Genomic DNA, 25,320 nt, shown 5'->3' on the forward strand with positions numbered 1-25,320 from the left:
TTTTCACCAGTTTTTTTTAATTTATTTGTACTTTCACTTATTTTCTTTGGTGCGAGTAAACAAAACCTAAAAAAAAGCAATGTGCATTTGTGCTGTTTATCATGGTCTTGAACGATGTGAGTAATTCAAGTCCATATAACACAGAATAATACAGTACAGTAATACAGTACAAACTCAAAAAGATTAGCTTCTGAAACTAGTTTCATTTATTTACCTAAGAGAGCATTTAGCTAGCTATATCTATGGGCTTTTATGGTTTTCGGTCGTGCGTAAGGTGCAGTAGCCTGTATGTATTAGATAATGGCACAATCATTTAGGCTTTTTGGGCTTGGGCATTTTAAATGTTGTTTATGTTGGGTTCATAACATGTATTTAATATATGGCCCATCAGGCTCAGGTAGCATCAGGTTTGAGTTTTCATGTTGATCAAAGCTATAATCAAATCCAGACATACTGTATTTATATGCTTTATAATGCTTTTGAATGGCACTTCCGGGTTTGACAGGACATACTGGGTTACCTGGTAGAAAAGGGATTTATTCTCGGGATTGAACATTTGGAAAACATCAGGAAAATATTCAAGCCTAAATCACACACAAACCCACACATCACACACCTCCTCACTCTGATTTGCTACAGTGCTGGGTGTCCAAGGTGACCAATCCAACTAGTTCCACTAAGGGACACAATTTCAAAAAAAGAGCTCCACCTCAGGGTTCGATCTCAGTCAATCCAAACAGAACCCAAAGAAAGCCGGCACAGCGTCAAAGAAGAAGTCCTCGTTGAACATGGGGTTCCTGCTGTTATTGATGATGGTGCTCCTCTGCTTCTGCTGCTTGCCCGGGTTCAGGTACAGAGACACGCAGCAGTTGATGCTCTTCCCGTCCGTCTGATTCTCGTACAGGTCCTCGGCGGCGAGCACTCGGACCCTCAGCCGGGCCGCCTCGGCATCATAGTGAGTGCTGAGCCTCAGCGTGCCACCTTTGTTGAGGTTGACCGAGTGCTCACGCTGGAGGAGGTCTGAACTCGCCCCCCCCAGAGCCGGTCCCCTTGCGTCCGCAGAAGGTAGGGGAGGGAGGGCAGCGCAGGCGGCGGCGCTGCAGGCTGGGGCTGGTGTCGGGCGAGCTGCACTCATTTGTGGACAGGGATCTGCGGCGTGCCAGGGTATGCTTGGCACGAGATACCTGAGAGGGAGAAAAAATCTGTGAAGGGAAGGGATGATTATATCATATATCATATATCATATAGGGCCATATACACAAAATTCTGAGCTAAATGTATTTTAAAAACATGTACTTAAAGTGATCACCTTAGATGTTAACATCCTTACTGTTTACCTTGGCCTGCGTCTCCTGTGTGATGGATCGGAGGAGGGAGGCGGAGTGGGTGAGGAGGGGGGAGGTAATGGGGGAGCACTCGGCCGAAGAGCACGTGTCGCTCTCACCCCCACTGAAGTAGCGGTAGGGCTTGGGGACAGAGGGGGTCAGTATGGAGGCTGCTGGGGTCTCTGTGGAAGATGGACTCCTTGCGGTGGCTGTGGGGGCTCTCCACCAGTGTGGAGAACCTATACGAGGTCTGGGCCTTGGGGACGTAAGGCAGGGACATGTCTGTCTGGGACTGTGGCTCTGCGTTGGTGTCTCCCCCCTCCTGTGCTCTCAATCTGGATGATGTGGCGGTTAGCGGCCCTCAAAAGGTTGCGAGTGTCCTCAGCAAGACGAGAGAGCAGGCGCGGGCTGCGGGGGTTCAGGTTGCAGCTGCCCTGGGTCTGACTGCAGATGGTGTGCTCGGAGGTGTAGGGGCGCAAGGTGGAGTGGGGCTGGGGCTCCGGCGTGAGGGACTCTGTCTCTGGGGGGCAGCAGATGAGTTTGTGGGGGATGAAGAAGACTGGGATCTTACCGGGGGTGATGATGTTGGTGTGGATGGAGACGGGGTCTGTCTGGTTTTGCTGCTTGTCCCCCGCCAACGCAGAGTGACCACCATGAGGACCACGGAATTTCTCCAGGAGCCACATGCTTCCCCCCCAGAGCCTGAAGTTAGCTAGCTGCAGACACAGAAGGACAAAACGTGATGTCATACAGTCACAGGTAGGTAGGAAACGACATTCCCTTGTGTCAACATGTAATTCAAACTGTGGATACAGAAAGATAAGAGTGGGAGAGTTCATAAAGGCAAATGTGGAAAAGTGGGTGGTTCTCAATAGCATGAACCTAGCAAACAGGGTAAGTCGAAAACAACATTAGGCAACGTTCTCATTAGGTCCATTTAAGGGTTTCGGCGAGACCTTATCCCACTGACGTTCTGAGAACATTCTAGGAGCCGTAAAACATGCATTAACCTCGGGACCATTAGACGATGTTCAGTACAGGTCACGGTTTGGTCTCAGTATAACTTTATATAGTAATAAGGCATTTTGATGTCCATTAGGTAACATTACGAATAGGTTCCTATTTGGTTCTGTTAGGACGTTATCCCTGGGACATTCAATGCCCACAATGGGTTTCATGGTAGTCAAGGGGATGTCACGTAAACGTTCCCTGGGGGACTTTTGTGTAGCTCCCTGTAAAAGTTACCAGGACTTCACTGAGGACCATGTCAAGACTTTTTTAGGACGTTCTCAGTACTTTCATTTTACTAGTCATTGGGAGGTCTTATGATGGTCCTCTGGGAACATTCTCTGGGGAACATTGTTTTTAAGCTAAGTGGGATGCTTTTCAGCTGAAATAGTGTAAAAAATGTAATCAATAACCACGTTTCCATAAAACCATTTCATGCGGGTGAATTACCTGACGCATGAAAAAAAGTCAAGACCGGGCTCAAGGAAACATGAAATGTCAGTACAATTTTATAAACGCAAACAGACAATTTGTTCGTTCGACATGGTGGGATCTTTTTGTGTCTATAAAATGAATTATGAGAGAAATGGCGGTGGAAACTCCTTTATGCGCAAATATTTATATAATAATCATCATATCGAAGTTAGCTTGAAGTCAAGTGATGGCATGTTGTGTGGTCTTCCTACTACGACTCTAGAAAGCATGCACTTTATTAGGCTACAGATAAGTTAGGAACTTCACAGGGTGGTGAATATGCAAGGTGACGAGCTTGAAGCTCCTTTCCAATAAATATCCAGGATCTTATTCTAGTGATCTATGCTTGGCTGCCGTTTGACAATTACAAATAATTCCGCTCTTGTCCATAATAATCTCATAATATAGGTAGCCTACCCGCACTGTATCTGCGAGCTGTTGGCAAATCATGCAGTCTAATTAAAATGTTTCGGGCTAATAGGTCCAGGTGGATGAATGAGAACATGATAAGACTTTATTGATTTTATCCGGTCCAAAATAACAAAACAGTAATAAAACAAAGAATTAAGCATTTAGGTTTATTTGCTATAATTAGTGGAGGTCTCTGAAATACCTTAACATTAAACAAATAATGTTTTAAAATAAGTACATTTAGAGTGTTTAGTTTTGAATGTTTTCCCCCTCCAGGCACTGACTTTCATTAACGAGAAGTTTCTCGTAAGTGCGCATAACCTATCCAAGAGAGCGGCGTAATGGCCTGTATTGTGCGCATCTGTTTAATGATTGCTTCCACCAAACAAAAAACATTTGCATATCTAGTGAAATGTACACGGTTTCCTATAAGCCAGGATAAAATGTAACCATTAAGTTTGTAGCCTATTTCACATTATGCGCCGTTGAACAACTTTTACGCGCTAAACAGAATACCTAGATTTAGGCGGGACGGTCCCTGATAGCAGAACAACTTGTAAAATAGACACAGACCGACTCACAGTGTCACTGATCGAAAAGCGGCGATGAGCCGACCGGTAGGCTGCAAGACAAATGAAGAACCTGTTGGATCACAGGAACTCGCCGTTGGGCTGAAGTGTTTCCCTCCCACTCCTCCCGATAGAAATAGAAAATTGTTCAACTTCACTCACATGCGTCTGTCCCTGTCCCCTTAATACTTTCCGTGATTCGCTTCACATGGGTTGCCTAACTAACCTACCTTCCGTCAGACAGGAGTAACTGTGGGGGAAACACACAATAATTGGGGCTCTGATGAGTCCACGTCTGGTTTACATATGGACACTGCCCGCATCCGCGCTCTCCATGGTGACGACAAGCCAAATGGGAGGTTCCCAGGCTGTCCACGCACCCTACTCAAAATAGGATCTAACGCCTAATTACGTATTTTGATTTTAACCGAAGAGCAAATCGTTGTTTCCTTCCTATTTGTCTATAGAAACGTTCTCATTGTATTTGCAAACATTATCATTAACGGGTTTATCCATTAAATCAAAGGGGCCTGACATCAGTGAATCAGATCAGAGATCCTCCTGCAGGAGACATATAAAATTGATGGGCATTTCTTCACACCACATTCTGCTGCATTCGCTTCTGAGGAAGTCGTGTTCCATTTGGCTCCCAGAGCAGATAGACCATAGAAATAGAATTACTGCAAAACTTGGAGTTGATGACATCACCATGTAATCCTTCATTCCCTCTTTGCCAGCAGGGCTGGTGGTGGTCTATGGCTGTGATAACTTGATGTATCAGTCCCTTGGTGAAGTTAGAGTGACATTCTGGCTCCTCTATTACAGTAGATTACTCTGTATTGCTGGGCCATTGGGGGAAGGAGATGAGATGGTATATGGGCAGAGTTGCACCGTGGAGAGCTGTAAGAGTTTCCCTGGGCTCTGAGGAGACAGACTGTAGCTCAGCTTCCATAGCTGCATCAACAAGTAAATAGGCAATGATGGGGCTGTTAGAGAGAACGTACCTGGCGGTGTAGACCCTTTGGGCTGTGGGGAAATAAGTCCACTCTATTGTTTGCGATGGCATGTGGAGGATCAGTGGGAGAGTGTTGATATACAATGCATTCGGAAAGTTCAGACCCTTTGACTTTTTCCACCCTTTGCTACGTTACAGACTTATTCTAAAATTGCTCCCCCCCCCACCATTAATCTACACACAATGCCCCATAATGACAAAGCAAAAACATCATGCTAGAAATGTTTGCAAAAGTCAGTAGAAACCATATTTATTCAAGCAAGTCAGCCATATCAGCTATGGATTGTAAAAAGGCAGCACTAAATAAGGCTGAATGCACTGTTTCGCTGACAGACAAGGCTCTGCTGATAGCCAGGTGTAGTATTGATTCACTCCATGGTGCTGAAAGGAAAGCTCAGCTGTCGGGGACAGCTTTATGTAGGCCCTAACAGTTTGTGGGCATAGTTTGTCACTATTATAGTGCAATCAATGTCTTGTTTAGGGTTATATTTTGTAGTGGCTTTGCTGGCATGCATCAAAAAAAAAATGCAAATGTGTATATGCACGGTTTCTAAATGAGGTCTCTGAAGAGTACAGAGAAAGATGACAGTGATAATGATTGTGCTTCCACTTTTTCATATCTCAAGAAAATATACATGAGTATACTTTAACAAAAAGGCATATTTAACTTAAATGTCCACACAATTTACTTAAATATACTTTCCTAAAAGTATATGCAAAATACATTTGCATATTACACAGCATCCTTTTCTGCAGGTACAGTTTTGAAATATGTTTACCCTCATATTGACCTTACTTAAAATGTTCATGTTCCAACTGAATAACATTGTACTTTAAATGACATATCACACATTACACATTTATTGAAATGTTAAATTATTACTTTAATGTAAACAACTAAAGTGTGGAACGTGAGTGGTGAACTTGAGGACCACGTGCGACAATCCCTCCCAGTAATTGGGGAACTTGTTTGTTGTCAAAGTGGGGAAAATGCTGTAAATGAAGTAGACTGTATTGTTTTTTTATGAGATGTTGATTATAATAAATACCCCTTTGATATCATACAAGCAAGCCAAAAACCTGTGAGTACAAATATGCACTTCACATCATAAAACTCATGTCATATACAGTGTCAGTGTTTAGGATCACTATGTTTGATGTACAGTTAGCAGATGACATGGGGTCATACCCTGGGTTTTTCTGAATAGAATGAGCATATTGTGAAGAACAAAATATCACCGCGGCATACGCAACTGATGTGTTTCCCGGAATTGCTTTGCGAATGCCTAACATTGTAATATCATATTTTATAACTTAGCTAGCCATGTTGGCAGTAGAACAAGGTTTCAAATTATGCCCACCTCAACCAGATTGCAATTTATAAATGGACCATTTTTGGATTGAGTAAACAACCGCAATTGTGTGATTGCAGGGATGCAGGGTTGTGTTCCAAACAAAATAACCACAAGTGTGCTTGCTCTAGTTCCTTAACAACAGCTAGGAGAGCAAACTGCCTGTAGCGCAGGACCTGAAGTGAGGATATGCATATACATTTGAAAGGAAACACTTGTTTGTGGAAACGTTAAATTAATATTGGAGAATGTTACACATTTAGTCTGGTAAAAGATAATACAAAGAAAAAAACATGTGTTTTTGTGTATTTTGTACCATCATCTTTGAAATGCAAGAGAAAGGCCATAATGTATTATTCCAGCCCAGGCGCAATTTAGATTTTGTGAGTGTGCAAAGTGAGTGCAGTGAGTGTGCAAAGTTTTAGACTGATCCATTGAATCATTGCATTTCTGTTCAAACATTTTGTATCAAGACTGGCCAAATGTGTCTAATTGGTTTATTAATAGCTACTGTAAATTGGACAGTGCAGTTAGATGAACAAGAATGTAAGCTTTCTGCCAATATCAGATATGTCTATGTCCTGGGAAATGTTCTTGTTACTTATGCTCATGCTAATCACATTAGCCTCAACTGTCCCGCGGGGGACCCACCGATACTGTAGGGGTGCTCTTTTACAAGCATTCAGTTTAGGATTGTCCAGGATCAATTCCCTACTTGGGATTTTAAAGGAAATATTCAAATTTGATTAAGGAAAAAGTTGCTCTAAGATAGTTTGAAAATATTTACACTTTCTGGAAGTCTCTCTCTTTCTCTTATTGGAAAGGTTAACGTCATTAAAATGAATGTGTGGCCCAAATGTTTATATTTACTTCACTGTTTACCTATTTTTATTCCATAATCTTTTTTCAATTCACTGAACCAAGCATTCATGCATTTTATTTGGGATGGCAAGGTACCGTGGAATTGTAGAAAATAATTTACAGAAGCCTAAGGCATTGGGTGGTTTAACTCTACCAACTTTTCAGACATTCTATTGAGCTGCAAATTTCAGAGCCCTTTTGTACTGGCTACAGACTGATACTATTGGCCCAAGACCACTCTGGATCCAGATCAAGTCTGAATCACGTAAACCTGCTGCACTTTCCTCTGTGTTGTGCTAGTCTCTCCCACTATCCGGAGACAAAAGGTGTGTCAACTCAACTGTAAAGCAGTCTCTTCAAATTTGGAATCAGTTCCGTTTAGCCTTAGAGGCTTTCCCTATCAGGTCCAATCAGAACATTTGACTTCCTCCATCTTTAAATGATGGGGCTTTTGGCATCTGGCACTCACTAGGCCTCTCTTCACTGGCCCAATTATTCTTTGACGATACATTTGCCTCTTTTGCTCAGCTACAGGAAAAGTTCAGCCTCCCCAATCCCACTTCTTCCGCTATCTCCAGACTAGGAACTTTGTTAAGATCCAACACCTCTTAATTTCCCAATAGGCCCGTGAGTACAGCTATGGAGAGCCCTTTTTAGCTAAACAAGCTTCCTAAGGGTGCAATTTCAGATATATACTGTATGCAATCATTTAATGACTTACACAACCCTTCTTTGGTGCCTTGGGAAGACTCAATGGGAAAATGATTTGAGGGAGGGACTTGGGGAAGACAGCTGGGAATCTGTGCTGCACAGGGTGCATTAGTCCTCTTTTAGCACTAGACACAGCCTCATTCAATTCAAGGTGGTTCACTGTATCCACTGGTCCGGGGCCAAACTCTGAAGATTATTCTTTGATTTTGATCCTACCTGTGTTCAATGGAAAACGGAGGCAGCCACACTGTTTCATGTGTTTTGGGACTGTTATAAAACTGTCTGGTTTCTGGGAATTCTTATTTAAAATGTTTCTATGATATATGTGGCACTGTTCTAGATCCGTCTCCCCTTACAGCCCTTTTTGGAGTACGGCCCATAGGCAGCCCTCTGTCCAGAGTTCAGTCGGACACTGTTGCTTAACTCTTTTAGCTAGACGGCTAACACTCCAGAACTGGAAGATGGCAGCTCCCCCATCTTATAAATATTGGGTGGGAGATGTGTTGTGTTCTCAGAAATTAGATTAAACATTTTAAAAATCAATACCCGAGTGGTGCAGTGGTCTAAGGTACTGCATCTCAGTGCAAGATGTGTCACTACAGTCCCTGGTTCAAATCCAGGCTATATCACATCTGGCTGTGATTGGGAGTTCCATAGGGCAGCACACAATTGGCCCAGCATCATCTGGATTTGGCCAGGGTAGGCTGTCAATGTAAATACAAATTTGTTCTTAAAGGACTTGCCTAGTTAAATAAAGGTTAAATATAACAAATGTAAATACTCTAAACCTTGGACTTGGACTCTATTCCAGTTCTACTTTATAAAATCCACTCTGATGGCATTGTTATTAAAACCCAAATAAATCTGTATTTAACACCCCTGTGATTTGCTGGTTGGAGGAGCATTTATTTTTATTTTTTTTTTTTTTTTTTTGGGGGTCATTGAGGTTGTTGCCCATTGATTCTTATTGAATTTGACTTGTGGATGCCTTATGCCTCTTTCCCTGTCAGAGACTAAAAAATAACTTGTTTTGCTCTCTTTGGAAACAATGTAATTGTAAAAAAACGAAGAAAAAATGAAAACAACCATTGTTAACTTTAAATTTGGTCTGGTGGATGGTCAGTCTGTGGCCATGACTGACTGAATGTGTGAGTGGTTGCATTTCTACACCCCTATCCCTTGGCTGTTCCAGTATTGCTCTTTAACCTCTGTACCCTTCTTCCCACTGTATTTAACTTGTCTAAATTATGGTCTCTTTATACTTATTCTTTATTTTTAATAAAACACATTCTAGTAAAGCATATCATATTATTCATATTGTGTTGTCTTATTATGTGTGTAAAACTGAAGTTTGAAACTGAGTTTTCAAAAAAATAACATCCCCATGGCACATTTTCTGGCTGGCACCTGCATTGCCTTCATTGTTGTTTTCCGCACAAATAATAACTTTGAACATGTGTGTGTTCCTATCAAAGTAAGTGCCTTATTTTCTGTATATTGTGCTGTCGTTTCTCCTGAAGCATACCGCATGCACTGTGTGGAGCATAATGTATTTACTGTTTTATTCACGTTTTCAAGTACTGGTAACAATTCATACATTCCAATTCTTACAATAGATTGTAATGGACACATATGATGTGTGTAAAATACTTTTTTGAAGGTTTTTCAAGGTTGATAAGCTAATGCTAAGCTATTTGCCATTATGTTTCATACAATGCATTCTGGTTATCATGTAAGTGTCTAGCAGACCAAAGATCTTATTCAGAAAATTTGGGCTCTAGAAAGAACCCAGAGTTCCCGAGTTGGAATGAACCCACTGAAGTCTGAGATCTCAGAGTTTCCAGTTCCCAGTTGTTTTGAAAATGGCATCAGATTGTAACTATGGTACCTTTTTAGCAAACTAGTTACCAAGCAATAATTTTGCTATAGACTGTCTAGGAGTGGTCTGAGTGGGGAGGGGAAGACTGAAAATTAGCTGTTTTTGGCAGAGAGGTTTGGAACTCTTTGTTATTGGTCTATTAACCAATCTGCATGGTGATATCACCATGGAAACCAGAAACTCCCGCTCATGCAAATCTGCTGATTAGAAGGTCCTGTGTGGATTGCATTTTCAACCAGCAACTATCAGGAAATAACACTGATCAAATGTTTTCACACTTTTACAGTGGTAGTTTCATCAGCTGTTGTACAGTATGATATAAAACACAGGAGAAACCATATTTTTTTTATTGTACTGAGAAACAACGTTCTTCTGTGGGAATTTCAGTAATTCAGCATAACGATTGCTACAGATTTCCTCATGGTTCTATTTGAAGTCATGTTCTCAAATTGTTCAGAGAACAATAAGAAAACTTCCCATGGAAACCACAACAAAACTTTTGGGAACCCAGTTGGTGTCACAACTGACTGTTGAGAGTTAGAAAAGCGTAATACACAAGGTGCAATTTTGAAAATGGGTCGTGCATCAGCAGTTTTCCACTTGTTATGTCAGTCTCTGACAGTCACTCAATTAGCCCACGTCAGCAGTGCTCAGCCTATACACAGAGGGGTCCCCGATAAACAGAGGGAGCCTATACACAGAGGGGTCCCCGATAAACAGAGGGGGCCTATACACAGAGGGGTCCCCGATAAACAGAGGGAGCCTATACACAGAGGGGTCCCCGATAAACAGAGGGGGCCTATACACAGAGGGGTCCCCGATAAACAGATGGGGCCTATACACAGAGGGGTCCCCGATAAACAGAGGGAGCCTATACACAGAGGGGTCCCCGATAAACAGAGGGGGCCTATACACAGAGGGGTCCCCGATAAACAGAGGGAGCCTATACACAGAGGGGTCCCCGATAAACAGAGGGGGCCTATACACAGAGCGGGCCCCCCGATATTCAGAGGAGGGCTCCTGAACCAACCAGGGGGGCTTTCAGTTGTGAAACCAACAGTGGTCTTACCAAGTATGAGACTGGTCACATAAACAGTAGGGCATTGCTGTTCTTTTTTGCAGGTCACTAATAATGTCTTTGTGTTTCACTAGAGGTAAGTCAAAATAAAATCTTATTTGTAACATGTTTTGTAAACAAAAGGTGTAGACTAACAGTGAATTGTTGTGTTACAGGCCAGTCTCTACAATACAGAGAGAGAAAAAGTGAAATTAAAATAATAACACAAGGAATGAATACACAATGAGTTACAATAACTATATACAGAGGGCACCAACACTAAGTTGATGTGCAGGGGTATGTGGTAATATAGGTAGATACTGCTCGCCGAACATCTAATTCCGAAATCAGGGGCATTAATATGGAGTTGTTCTCCCCTTTGCTGTTATAACAGCCTCCACTCGTCTGGAAAGGCTTTCCACTAGATGTTGGAACATTACTGTAGGGGACTTGCTTCCATTCAGCCACAAGAGCATTAGTGAGTTTGGGAAATGACGTTGGGTGACTAAGCCTGGCTCGTAGTCAAAGTTCCAATTATATCCCAAAGGTGTTTGATGGGGTTGAGGTCAGGGCTTTGTGCTGGCCAGTCAAGTTCTTCCACACCGATCTCAACAAATAATTTTTGTAATTTTTGCTGAAACAGGAAAGGGCCTACCCCAAACTGTTGCCACAAAGTCTCCTAGACGTTTCCACTTTACAATAACAGCATTTATAGTTGAGCTCTAGCAGGGCAGAAATTTGACGAACTGACTTGTTGGAAAGGTGGAATCCAATGACTGTACCCTGTTGAAAGTCACTGAACTCTTCAGTAAGGCCATTTTACTGCCAATGTTTGTCTATGGAGATTGCATAGATGTATGCTTGATTTTATACACGTCAGCAACGGGTGTGACTGAAATAGCCGAATCCACTAATTTCAAGGGATGTCCACATATTTTGTAGTCTAGGTAGGGATAAAGTGACTAGGCAACAGGATAGATAAACAGTAGCAGCAAAAGAGTTGAACCAAAAAGGGTCAACGCAGAGAGTTAACTATATAGCAGTCATATGGCTGCTATATAGGGGGTAGAATCTTTTCAGGGTCCCATTTGTTCCAGACTTGCTGCATCGATACCGTTTGCTGTGCAGTAGCAAAGATTCTATAACTTTTGTGGCTGGAGTCTTTGTCAATTTTTAGGGCCTTCCTCTGACACTGCCTGGTATAGAGGTCCTGGATTGCAGGGAGCTCGGCCCCAGTGATGTACTCGGCCGTACGCACTACCCTCTGAAGCACCTTGCGATCGGATGCCGAGCAGTTGCCATACCAGGCAGTGATGCAGCCAGTCAGGATGCTCTCGATGGTGCAGCTGTAGAACCTTTTGACGATCTGAGGGCCCTTGCCAAATCTTTTCAGCCTCCTGCCTTCTTCATGACTGTGTTGGTGTGTAAAGGCCATGATAATTCTTTAGTGATGTGGACACCGAGGAACTTGAAGATTTCGACACGCTCCACTACAGCCCCGTCGATGTGGATGGGGGCATGCTCAGCCCTCCGTTTCCTGTAATCCACAATCAGCTCCTGTGTCTTGCTGACGTTGATGTCACTGACCTCTTTACTATAGGCTGTCTCATCATCGTCGTTCACTGTCTGTGTCTACGTTATGTCATTGTAACAGACTGTATCTTGTGTATTTCTCCCCCTCAGTTGCTAAAGAAACAGCTAATAGGGAGCCGCATACAGGAAGGAAAGAACATTTGAGAATGTTCTGAATATTTGAATCATACTATACAATTTAAAAATAAAAAAAACATGTTTTGGTTGAAGTTAGAGCATTGCTCAGGCCAGGACTAATGCACAACAGCAATCCATGCAGGTTAACCCTATCCCTGTAGTGCACGCACGTGTGCACACACAAACACACACTGTTTAGCTGGGTTTAGAACACAGGGTACTGTAATGGTTACAGAGCTAAACTGCTGCATGCCCTCCAAAGGCACACGGTCTGTTTTAATTGGAGGAAAGCCGAGAGGGAACAAGTCTGTTTCTATTTATAATGAGTTCTATGACTAGAACTCCAATGCTCTGCTGTTCCCATTCCGCCCCCCCCTCCCTCTTTATCCTTCCCTACCTACCTCTCAACCTCCTTATTTCCCCCCCTCTTACCCAACAGTCTGCACAACCACTCAAAGTATACTGTACCTTCATGTGTCCCCTTTCTCACTCCTTCCATATCTCTGTACCTCTCTCTCTGACTCATGTCTCCCCCTCTGTTTCACGCCACCTTCTCTCTGCCCCTCTCTCTCTGACTCATGTCCTCCCCTCTGTTTCACGCCACCTTCTCTCTGCCTCTCTCTCTGACTCATGTCTCCCCCTCTGTTTCACGCCACCTTCTCTCTGCCCCTCTCTCTCTGACTCATGTCCTCCCCTCTGTTTCACGCCACCTTCTCTCTGCCCCTCTCTCTCTGACTCATGTCCTCCCCTCTGTTTCACGCCACCTTCTCTCTGCCCCTCTCTCTCTGACTCATGTCCTCCCCTCTGTTTCACGCCACCTTCTCTCTGCCCCTCTCTCTCTGACTCATGTCCTCCCCTCTGTTTCACGCCACCTTCTCTCTGCCTCTCTCTCTGACTCATGTCTCCCCCTCTGTTTCACGCCACCTTCTCTCTGCCCCTCTCTCTCTGACTCATGTCCTCCCCTCTGTTTCACGCCACCTTCTCTCTGCCCCTCTCTCTCTGACTCATGTCCTCCCCTCTGTTTCACGCCACCTTCTCTCTGCCCCTCTCTCTCTGACTCATGTCCTCCCCTCTGTTTCACGCCACCTTCTCTCTGCCCCTCTCTCTCTGACTCATGTCCTCCCCTCTGTTTCACGCCACCTTCTCTCTGTACCTCTCCCCCCTTGTCTGTGTCTCTCCCCCGTGTCTGTGTCTCTCCCAAAATCTGATGATTCATTATTCTCTTTCTCGTCTAACTCTTTTCTCACTCAGTGGAAAAATAAAGAAATAACTGTCTCACCATGAAGAAAAGAAAATACATCTCATTGGTACAGGACAAGTGGCCAATTAGGGACTGTTTTTTCACCCCCTGTTGCTATGTAAAGTCTAGGGGTTTGTGAGGCGACTACTGCCTCCCACTAAGCACCATCGACTGGAGCTGGGGACAGATGAGAGAAAATGCCTTGATAAAGAACAAAAGAGAAGATGGATCTATGAAATTCTATCATTTGTTTAGTGGCCACATCCATAGATCTCTCTCGCTCTCGTAGATTCACACAGATAGAGCGTTTACACACACACGTGCACGCATACCTGTATTTGGGCATGCAGGCAAGCGCACACACAGACGCGCTTATTTACATTCCTTCGTGAAACAAGACCGGCAAAATGTTCCAGCGGTATTTTCTTTCAGGACTCCTCCGTGCAGCCTTTATAAGAAAGCATCTAAATTCAGTCCACCGTATCTGCATAAACATAATCCTTAGATTAGCAACCCAGTTATCTTTTTACTTCAGAAGCACAGACCATAGGTTACTATCTACACTATATATACACACAAAAGTATGTGGACACCCCTTCAAATGAGTGGATTCAGCCATTTCAGCCACGCATGTAACTGACAAGTCAAAAAAAAATCGAGCACACCGCCATGCAATCTCCATAGACAAACATTTGCAGTAGAATGGCCTTACTGAACAGCTCAGCGACTTTCAACATGACACCATCATAGGATGCCACCTTTCGAACAAGTGAGTTCGTCAGATTTCTGCCAAGCGTTGGCTGGAGAGGTGTAAAGCTCACCGCCATTGGACTCTGGAGTGGCGGTACTATGAAACGTGTTCTCTAGAGTGATGAATCACACTTCACCATCTGGCAGTCCGACAGACAAATCTGGGTTTGGCGGATACCAGGAAAACGCTACCTGCCCCAATGCATTTTGACAACTGTAAAGTTTGATGGAGGAGGAATAATGGTCTGCGTTTTTTCATGGTTTGGGCCCCTTAGTCCCAGTGAAGGGAAATAGTAACGCTACAGCATACAATGACATTCCGGATGATTCTGTGTTTCCAACTTTGTGGCAACAGTTTGGGGAAGGCCCTTTCTTGTTTCAGCATGACAATGCCCCCCGTGCACAAAGCGAGGTCCATACATAAATGGTTTGTGGTGATCAGTGTGGAAGAACTTGACTGGCCTGCACAGAGCTCTGACCTCAACTCCATCAAACACCATTGGGATGAATTGTAATGCCTACTGCGAGCCAGGCCTTAATCGCCCAACATCAGTGCCCGACCTCACTAATGCTATTGTGGCTGAATGGAAGTCCCCACAGCAATGTTCCAACATCTACAGTTGTTGGGCACTTACCAGAAAGTGGATGCTGTTATAGCAGCAAAGGAGGGACCAACTCCATATTGATGCCCATGATTTTGGAATGAGATGTTTGACGAGCAGGCATCCACAGACTTTTGGTCATGTAGTGTACATCTAAGGCTATATACCTTAAAGATTGAATCGGCCTTAGAGGAAACTGCTCCACTGTTCGCTCCCAGCAGTTTTGTTATCGTTTTGTTGCTGTAACTAAGGAGAAAGAGAAGAGCCGCAGTACATATTCTGCTGTTCTATCACGTGTGCAATGATGTCTGAGAGGAAAAAAAGTTGTTCACTGTTTGCAGTAACTTCTTTGTTGTTGCAACACCACAAACAGATGTGTCAGTTTCACCAAGTAAGGATTCCAGATTTAAGAGAAAACACAACACATCATCTTGTTGGCTGAATCACTTTATGCCAACATAGTTGTTCTTGTCATTGGCGTTTACATAGTTAGTTCATTAACCATCAGCTCTGTCTCATTCTGTGTGTTTGTGTGCCATCGACGCAGACAACCTTGGACTTGTTTAATTAATCTCAGGCTTCACCCAAAAATCTAAAAGAGATCAACATGTAGATTATTTAAAGAGAAAATTTAAAGTTTGTTGACAACTGGAACACCAGACAAAATTGAATGCTGATCTGTTTACTTTTTCACGTGGGTTGTCTTGACTTTAGGCTGCCACATGGGTGAACACTGAGTGTTCCTTCCCTGCTCCGGACTCCTTAGTACTGTCTCACATCCAGACATCTCCTCTGGGTCCATACTTATTCTGTGTGTTCTCTGTATTTGCTTTGGGCTGTACAGATTTATCACCACAGCTCTGCTAGCACAGCACTGAGCTATCCTTAATTTACTAGTGTGTGTGTGTGTGTGTGTGTGTGTGTGTGTTATACACCTCTGTTTCCTACAGGCCCTTCCCAGCTGGACTTGTTTCCACATGGCTATAAAGGAGCTATAAACTCTGTCAAGGATGTTTCCATTCCCTTTCAAATATAATTTGATACAATATCTCCCTTCTCATTGCCTTGGAAAATACTACACCCCTGGGCGGCAGCGTAGCCTAATGGTTAGAGTGTTGGACTAGTAACCAAAAGGTTGCAAGCTCAAATCCCTGAGCTGACAAGGTACAAATCAGTCATTCTGCCCCTGAAAACTGTTCCTAGGCCGTCATTGAAATTAAGAATGTGTTCTTAACTGACTTGCCTAGTTAAATAAAAGGTTAAATAAAAGGTCAAATAAAAAACATAGGAATGCTCTTAAGCAATGCTCATGAAACAATGTCATTAATACTATTCATTAAAGGTCAATTTAGTACAGTCTGTGATACCTTCCCTTTATAAGAGACTCCTCATTGACAGGGCTGGATATTGCATTGGAGCAATGGGAGAAGACGATATCCCCGCCATAAACCATTCTGATCCCTCAACATCTACATTAACAAAACCCCTGCTGCAGTTGCTTTATTCTTGTAAAAATCTATTTAATTCATTCACAGACAAACCAGAGCTCAAGCAGAAAACCTGTGAAGCTCAAATATTTAAACACATTCATACCAACCCGAAAGCTGTACAGAGGAAATATAACTTCTCTGCCTGTCATATACTTTATCCGAGGTTTCAGATGAATATAATTATCTTTATCTCCCATATCCCGTCTAATTGTCTCTCTCTATCCTCCTGTACCTACTTCTCTCTCTCCAGTCGCTGTGTTGATTTGACAGACATAATGAAGTCGTCTAGTTAGTGTCCGTCTTCCCCCTTCGTCTTCTAGGCATCTGTTACGGTGTGTGTTTCTCCCAGTTCTCTGTTCAGTGTAAGCTTCCCTAATGAGTAAGGACAGAACACTGCATCTATTGTAGCTATGGATTTGTAATCAACACCAGTTCCCTCTTCAATATCTCAAACCATTCTCACACAAAGAATACAGTGAAGTGCGTCTTTCATTTTCAGTTATTTAAGTGTAGTTTATAATGCAATTTCGGGTAGAGAGCTTTAAGCTTCAGACAACACATCTAATCCACAAAAGGAACGTGACTTCTGTATTGGAATGCAGCCTTAGAGCAAGAACTCCGTATATGGGCACAGACTTTCATATTAGACCTTAGCCCAGAGCAGGAATTCCATACATGGGCACTCACATTCATATTGCAACGCGACCCTGGAGTTGAAAGTCCCATATTGGAACGTTGCCTACTAGCAAGGAACTCCAGGGTAGGGCTGCCTCTGCTCAACCAGGGCCCTTCCTCCTCTCTCGTCGCTGCTGGCCTCTGGCAGGCCCTGGCTCCTCCAGATGAGCCATTCAGGCATCCCTACCCTGTACCATTTGTTTGCCTTAACCTTTCAGAACCAACTTCATCCCTTTGTGCAAGTCTTAACACTCATTCGATCAACATGGTAATCCGTTGAAAGATGGACCAAACTGGGAAATAAAACCACAATCATGAAAGCAACCCACAAACAAGATGATGCTAAAGATGCTGTAAGATGGCGCAGACAGATATGGCAGCTCTGCTCCTTAGCAACTTTGCAGTATTTTGTTTTTTTTGTCTGTTATTTCTTACATTATTAGCCCAGAATTTTTCTTGTGTTATTACATACAGCCGGAAATAACTTTTGGATATCAGAGCGTTGGTAACTCACCAGCATTACGACCAGGAATACGACTTTCCCCGAATTAGATCCTTTGTTCATACCCCCCAGGGCAATTTATTTTATTCCAGAGGCTGTTCCAAAACACTGCCTGCGGAGAAGAGGTATTTTGAGTGGACTTCTAGTCCGACTCAGGAGGCGTGCACTCCATCCACCGCTTCAGAGTATATTACTCGCTAATGTTCAGTCTAGATAATAAAGTAGACAAGGATCTCCTTCCAGAGAGACTTCAGGGATTGTAAAATACTCTTTCCTGGAAACATGGCTCTCTCGGGATATATTGTCCCCGTCCATACAGCCAACTGGGTTCTCAGTACATCGCGCAGACAGGAATAAAGAGCGGGGGTGTTTGTTTCATGATTTACTACTCATGGTGTGATTGTGATAACATACAGAAACTCAAGTCTTTTTGTCACCTGACCTAGAATACCTCACAATCAAATGCCGACCGTATTTCCTCTCAAGAGAATTCACTTCGGTTATAGTAACAGCCGTGTATATTCCCACTCAAGGCAATACCACAATGGTCCTCAAGGAACTACACTGGACTTTATGCCAACTGGAAACCACATATCTTCAGGCCAGATTTATTGTAGCTGGGGATTTTAACAAAGCAAATTTGAGGAAAAGGCTACCGAAGTTCTACCAACATATTGACTGTAGTACTCGCGCTGATAAAATATTGTCCACTGCTACTCAACTTCGAAGTGCCAACAAGGCCCTCACCTGCCCTCTGTAACGATCTGAGTGTAGTGGGTGAGGAGTCAAGCGCAGGAAGCAGAGAGTTCAGGTGAGTGCTATTTTAATGCACCGACAAACGGCAAACATAAGCCAACCCTCACGAACACACAGGGCGTAATGAACAAACAAATGCCCCCAAACAGGGGGACTTAGAACGGTCCAGGGAAAACCCTCAAAATGGGAAAAACACAAAACCCATAGACGTGCACACAAGTACACTAAACAGATGTTCACAATAATTAATCCCGCACAAGGAACTCTGCGGGCCGACTGACTAATAAAGCCTACTACCTAATTCAAGACAGGTGCACTCAATCAACACATAAGGAGGGGGAGGAAATAATCAGTAGCAGCTAGTAGGCCAGCGACGACGACCGCCGAGCGCCACCCGAACGGGAAGGGGAGTGTCCTTCGGTCGGAGTCGTGACACCCTCCCTGCCCTCTGATCACGACTCCATTTTGCTCCTCACTTCCTATAGGCAGAAACTCAGACAGGAAGTACCCATACTAAGGAATATTCAACGATGGTCTGACCAATCTCAATCCATGCTTCAAGACTGTTTTGATCACGCGGACTGGAATATGTTCCGGGTAGCCTCAGAATAACATTGACGAATAAACTGATATGGTGCCTGAGTTCATCAGGAAGTGTATAGGATATGTTGTACCCACTGTGACTATTAAAACCTTCCCAAACCAGAAACCGTGGATAGATGTCAGCATTCGCGCAAAACTGAAAGCACGAAACACCTCATTTAACCAAGGTGACTGGTAATATGGCAGAATACAAACAGTGTAGTTATTCACTCCGTAAGGCAATCAATTAGCCGAAATGTCAGTACAGAGACAAAGTGGAGTCGCAAATCATGGGCAGACAATCCCGGATTACAAAGGGAAAACCATGTCGCGACACCTATGTTTTGCTACCGGACAAGCTAAACACCTTCTTCGCCCGCTTTGAGGATAACACAGTGCCACCGACGCGGTCTGCTACCAAGGACTGTGGGCTCTCCTTCTCCGTGGCTGACGTGAGTAAGACATTTAAGCGTGTTAACCCTCGCAAGGCTGCCAGCCCAGACGGCATCCCTAGCTGCATCCTCAGAGCATGCATAGACCCGCTGGCTGGAGTTTTTACGAACATATTCAATCTCTCCCTATCCCAGTCTGCTGTCCCCACTTGCTTAAAGATGTCAACTACTGTTTCTGTACCCAATAAAGCAAATGACAAAAGCCCCTTAGCCCTCACTTCTGTCATCATTAAGTGCTTTGAGAGACTAGTCAAGGATCATATCACCTCTACCGTACCTGAAACCCAAGACCCTCTTCAATTTGCTTACCGCCCCAATAGATCCACAGATGATGCAATTGCAGTCGCACTGCACACTGCCCCATCCCATCTGGACAAGATTAATACCTATGTAAGAATGCTGGGCATTGACTATAGTTCAGCATTCAACACCATAGTACCCTCCAAGCTCATCATTAAGATCGGGCCCTGGGTCTGAACCCCGCCCTGTGCGACTGGGTCCTGGACTTCCTGACGGGCCGCCCCCCAGGTGGTGAAGATAGGAAACACCTCCACTTTGCTGATCCTCAACACAGGGGCCCCACAAGGGTGCTTGCTCAGACCCCTCCTGTACTCCCTGTTCACCCATGACTGTGTGGCCACGCACGACTCCAACTCAATCATGAAGTTTGCAGACGACAACAGTAGTAGGCCTGATTACCAACAATGACGAGATGAGGGCAATGGGAGAGTGGTGCCAGGAAAATACCCTCTCACTCAATGTCTACAAAACAAAGGAGCTGATTGTGTAATTCGGGAAACAGCAGAGGGAGAAAGCCCCTATCCACAGCGACGGGACCGCAGTGGAGAAGGTGGAAAGCTTCAAGTTCCTTGGCATACACATCACTGAAGATTTGAAATGGTCCACCCACACAGACAGTGTGGTGACAAAGACGCAACACCGCATCTTCAACCTTCAAGAAATTGGGCTTGGCCGCAAAAACACTCAAACTTTTACAGATGCACAATTGAGAGCATCCTGTCGGGCTGTAAACATTGCCTGGTACGGCAACCACAGGGCTCTCCAGAGGGTGGTGCGGTCTGCACAAAGTATCACCGGGAGCAAACTACCTGCCCTCCAGGACACCTACAGCACCCCATGTCACAGAAGGCCAAAAAGGTCATCATGGACATCAACCACCCATTCCACAGCCTGTTAACCCCGCTATCATCCAGAAGGTGAGGTCAGTACAGGTGCATCAAAGTTGGGACAGAGAGACTGAAAAACAGCTTCTATCTCAAGGCCATCAGACTTAAATAGCCATCACTACCCGGTAACGCAACCAGTCACCTTAAAGGCTCCCGCCAATATATTGTACATAGACTTGGAATCACTGGCCACTTTAATAATGGAACACTAGTCACTTTAATAATGTTTACATACTTCTTTACTCATATGTATACTGTATACTGTATTCTATTCTACTGTATTTTAGTCAATGCCACTCCAACATTATTTTTTAATTTTTTATTTACCCTTTTATTTAACTAGGCAAGTCAGTTAAGAACAAATTCTTATTTACAATGACGGCCTACCCCGGCCAAACAAGGACGACGCTGGGCCAATTGTGCGCTGCTCTATGGGACTCCCAATCACGGCCGGATGTGATTCAGCCTGGATTCAATCCAGGGACTGTAGTGTCGCGTCTTGCACTGAGATGCAGTGCCTTAGACCTCTGTGCCACTTGGGAGGCCAAAACATTGCTAGATCTAATATTTATTTATTTATTAATTCCATTTTACTTGCATTGTTGTGAATTATTTTAGATACTTTTGCACTGTTATATACTACTGCACTGTTGGAGCTAGGAACACAAGCATTTCGCAACACCCGCAATAACATCTGCTAAATATGTGTATGTGTCCATTAAAATTTGATTTGATTTGACAGAGTGCTAGTTCCAGAGGATAACCTGGTTAAAGACTTTGTGCATATTCACTGGCTCCTGTAAGAACTACCATAATATAACTAAGATACCGCTCTCTCCACTTCTACCATTCCCTGGGGTGTGTAGTCCAGCACAACACCAGTCAACAATTGGGGGTTTACCCTACCAGGAAGTGGGGTTCAGCACTACCTTGGTCCAGGATGGGGGGGTTGGCCTTCCTTACACTACCTTATTGCCTCTTCCACCCCCTTCAGCTCTTTTCATCTCCTCTGTGCCAAATGCTCTATCGATGTCCTCAACTCTAGTGCAAGTCTACAAGCAAAAACTTCAACCAGGTCGAGTGGATGACTCAGCATTTTCACCGTAGTGCAACTTGGCCAGTCCAAATTGGCACCCTCCTGGAGCTCTGGCACTTTGCCTGAACCAAACCCTGGACCTCCTGAACTTCCTCACGTCTAGGTTCTCTTCTTGCAGCCTGCTACAAAGGCCCAGATGGACCAGAGTGTTGTGGAAATTCTTCCACGGGGACACTCCAAGTCAATCTTAAATTAATCATTGTTTATTGTCAAACTCGATGCACCATAGTGAACGTTTGTCAGAAGCCCTGCGGGTGCAGTCCCAGCAGTTGTCTTATATTCGGCCATACACAGACAAGTTATATTTGCATGATTTAGCAAAATTAATCATTACTGGTTCATAACATGTGACCTTGAAACTGAGATATCTTTGTTCTCAAAACAAGGTCTGGGCGTACTGCCAAATTGCAGATACTGATAAGTGAGGATTCATTAAATCAGTCACATGCATGAACACATAAATTAGTTATTAGAACAGAACATGAATAGAACACAGAAATTAATTAGAAGAAAAGCAGATGTATAAAATTTCCATCACAAGAGTTTCACATGGCCTTGCCCACACCTGCCTTGCCACGCTGAGACAGGACAGAGCCTCCCACTTCCACCGTACGGCCATCACGTGGCCTTCCTAACACGTCTCGCAACACAGAGATTGAGCAGAGACTCCCGCTTCTACCTCATAGCCATCACATGGCCTACCCCACATGGTTCTCGCCCACGCCGAGACGGAACAGATCCTCCCGTTCCACCAGGGCAGCCTTCCCCACGTGTTTCGTCCCAACCCAGGATGGGGCTGAACCACCTGCATGTTCCCATCTTTTCTCTGAACGTCCAGCATGTGCCCATCTTTTCCCTAGCAGTTAAGACCAAGCTCCCACGCAGTGACTCAACTTAGACCTGACTAGTGGTGACTTGGCCTTGAACCAGTGACGACTTGTCAGAAAGTCTCTCTTTCCTGCATAATTCAATCTGCCAGCTACAACAGCCAATGTCAGATAGCTATTGCTCGTACTGAGAGATTAGTGCTTTTTGAGGTTGGTTTGGTTTGTTAGATTATTATTTTTTTAATCACTGTTTTCAACAACAACAAAAACATGAATGCACTATGCATTGGTTTGAATGCTGTAACACAACAACAAGTCCCATGATAGTAGTGACTGCCCATTACTGCTTATCACTTATTGCTCTTCAACCGATCGCTGCCTGCACCTGCCCGCCCGTCCAACATCACACCATGAACGGCTCTGACTTAGAATACGTTGACAACTACAAATACCTAGGTGTCTGGTTAGACTGTAAACTCTCCTTCCAGACCCACATCAAACATCTCCAATCCAAAGTTAAATCTAGAATTTACTTCCTATTTCGCAACAAAGCATCCTTCACTCATGCTGCCAAACATATCCATGTAAAACTGACCATCCTGCCAATCCTCGACTTCGGCAATATCATTTACAAAATAGCCTCCAATACCCTACTCAACAAATTGGATGCAGTCTATCACAGTGCCATCCGTTTTGTCACCAAAGCCCCATATACTACCCACCATTGCGACCTGTACACTTTCGTTGGCTGGCCCTCACTTCATACTCGTCGCCAAACCCACTGGCTCCATGTCATCTACAAGACCCTGCTAGGTAAAGTCCCCCCTTATCTCAGCTCGCTGGTCACCATAGCATCACCCACCTGTAGCACGCGCTCCAGCAGGTATATCTCTCTGGTCACCCCCAAAACCAATTCTTTCTTTGGCCGCCTCTCCTTCCAGTTCTCTGCTGCCAATGACTGGAACGAACTACAAAAATCTCTGAAACTGGAAACACTTATCTCCCTCACTAGCTTTAAGAAGCACCAGCTGTCAGAGCAGCTCACAGATTACTGCACCTGTACATAGCCCATCTATAATTTAGCCCAAACAACTACCTCTTTCCCTACTGTATTTATTTATTTATTTTATCTATTTTGCTCCTTTGCATCCTATTATTTTTATTTCTACTTTGCACATTCTTCCACTGCAAATCTACCATTCCAGTGTTTTACTTGCTATATTGTATTTACTTTGCCACTATGGCCTTTTTTTGCCTTTACCTCCCTTATCTCACCTCATTTGCTCACATCGTATATAGACTTGTTTATACTGTATGTTTGTTTTACTCCATGTGTAAATCTGTGTCATTGTATGTGTCGAACTGCTTTGCTTTATCTTGGCCAGGTCGCAATTGTAAATGAGAACTTGTTCTCAACTTGCCTACCTGGTTAAATAAAGGTGATTTTTTTATTTTTATTAACCATTTATTCACATTACTTTACTTTAATAAAATATTTCAGTTGTGCATATCATTTTTGTTTTAGGCCTATTTGATTACTTTATTTCATTCCAAGTCATCTCATCTCTAAAGAGCTGCTGCCTATGATGTCTAACAAAATCACTATTTTAGTAGTTCTTCAAAAGAAATAAGGCAAACTTTTATGACTGCTGAATACCAACTAACAATCTCAGATCATGTATTTTCAGGTAGAGATGCCTCACGAAGCAGCTGCTCTCAATAATATGTTCTTCTGTCTCTTCTCTCCGTCTCAGACCGGACAAGTAAACTCACAATGGATTATGGTCGTTGTAGTTTAATAACCACATTTTCTGTGCTAAACTACAGTATGTAGAATAATGGCCTGTTGGAATCTACAACTCCCTACTACATTGCATAATTCGGGCTTGTCCTGATTTATCTCTCGAAAAACTGCGCATTGCGCTCACAGGAGAAGAAAAACTACATGTAAATTCAAATAATTTAACCAATGTCGGTCAAATAGTTGTTTGGTTAATTGCTCAGCAGTAGCTACTGCTTTACCTAGCTAGCCTTCATAATGTGCAACACATGACCAAATGTAGCTTTAAATGAATAGACCACAGCTTTAGCACTACCAAGGGACTCGATGTCAAGGATTTCCTCCTCTTCTTCCAAAGAGGAGAGGCGAAACGGATCAGAGGACCAATATGCAGCGTGGTAAGTGTCCATGGTTCTTTTAATATGTAAATGTACACATGAACACTACAAAACAATAAACATGGAACGTGTGAAACCCTAAACAGTCCTATCTGGTGCAAAGACAGAGACAGGAACAAACACCCACAAACACACAGTGAAACCCAGGCTACCTAAGTATGATTCTCAATCAGAGACAACTAATGACACCTGCCTCTGATTGAGAACCATACTAGGCCGAAACATAGAAATACCCAAATTATAGAAAAACAAACATAGACTGCCCACCCAACTCACGCCCTGACCATACTAAATAAATACAAAACAAAGGAAATAAAGGTCAGAACGTGACACTCGACTTGGACTAGAGTTTACAGGAATCGGACTGGGACTCAAACAGCAGGGACTTGGGATTCGACTCGAGGTTTAGTGACTTGACTACATCACTGTTCCCACATCCTCCCCACAGCCATTGTATGGCTTCTCCACACAGAGATTGGACAGAGCCTCCTCCTACGGCCTTCCGCAAATGAGCCCACCTACGCTGAGACAGGACTGAGGCTCCTGCATGCACCTTCTCTCAATCAGCCACCCTAGCTCCCGCTTCAACCTCACACCCACCTACCTCGCTG

The 25,320-nt window shown here is 43.8% G+C and overlaps 1 pseudogene; it reads right to left on the reverse strand.

The window, feature by feature from the left end:
- Positions 1-261: 261 nt before the first annotated feature.
- On the reverse strand, positions 262-2,039 carry LOC112226634 (annotated as a pseudogene).
- Between the last annotated feature and the right edge of the window lie 23,281 nt (positions 2,040-25,320).

Source organism: Oncorhynchus tshawytscha, linkage group LG28 (assembly GCF_018296145.1).
Source record: "Oncorhynchus tshawytscha isolate Ot180627B linkage group LG28, Otsh_v2.0, whole genome shotgun sequence".
Classification (NCBI taxonomy): domain Eukaryota; kingdom Metazoa; phylum Chordata; class Actinopteri; order Salmoniformes; family Salmonidae; genus Oncorhynchus; species Oncorhynchus tshawytscha.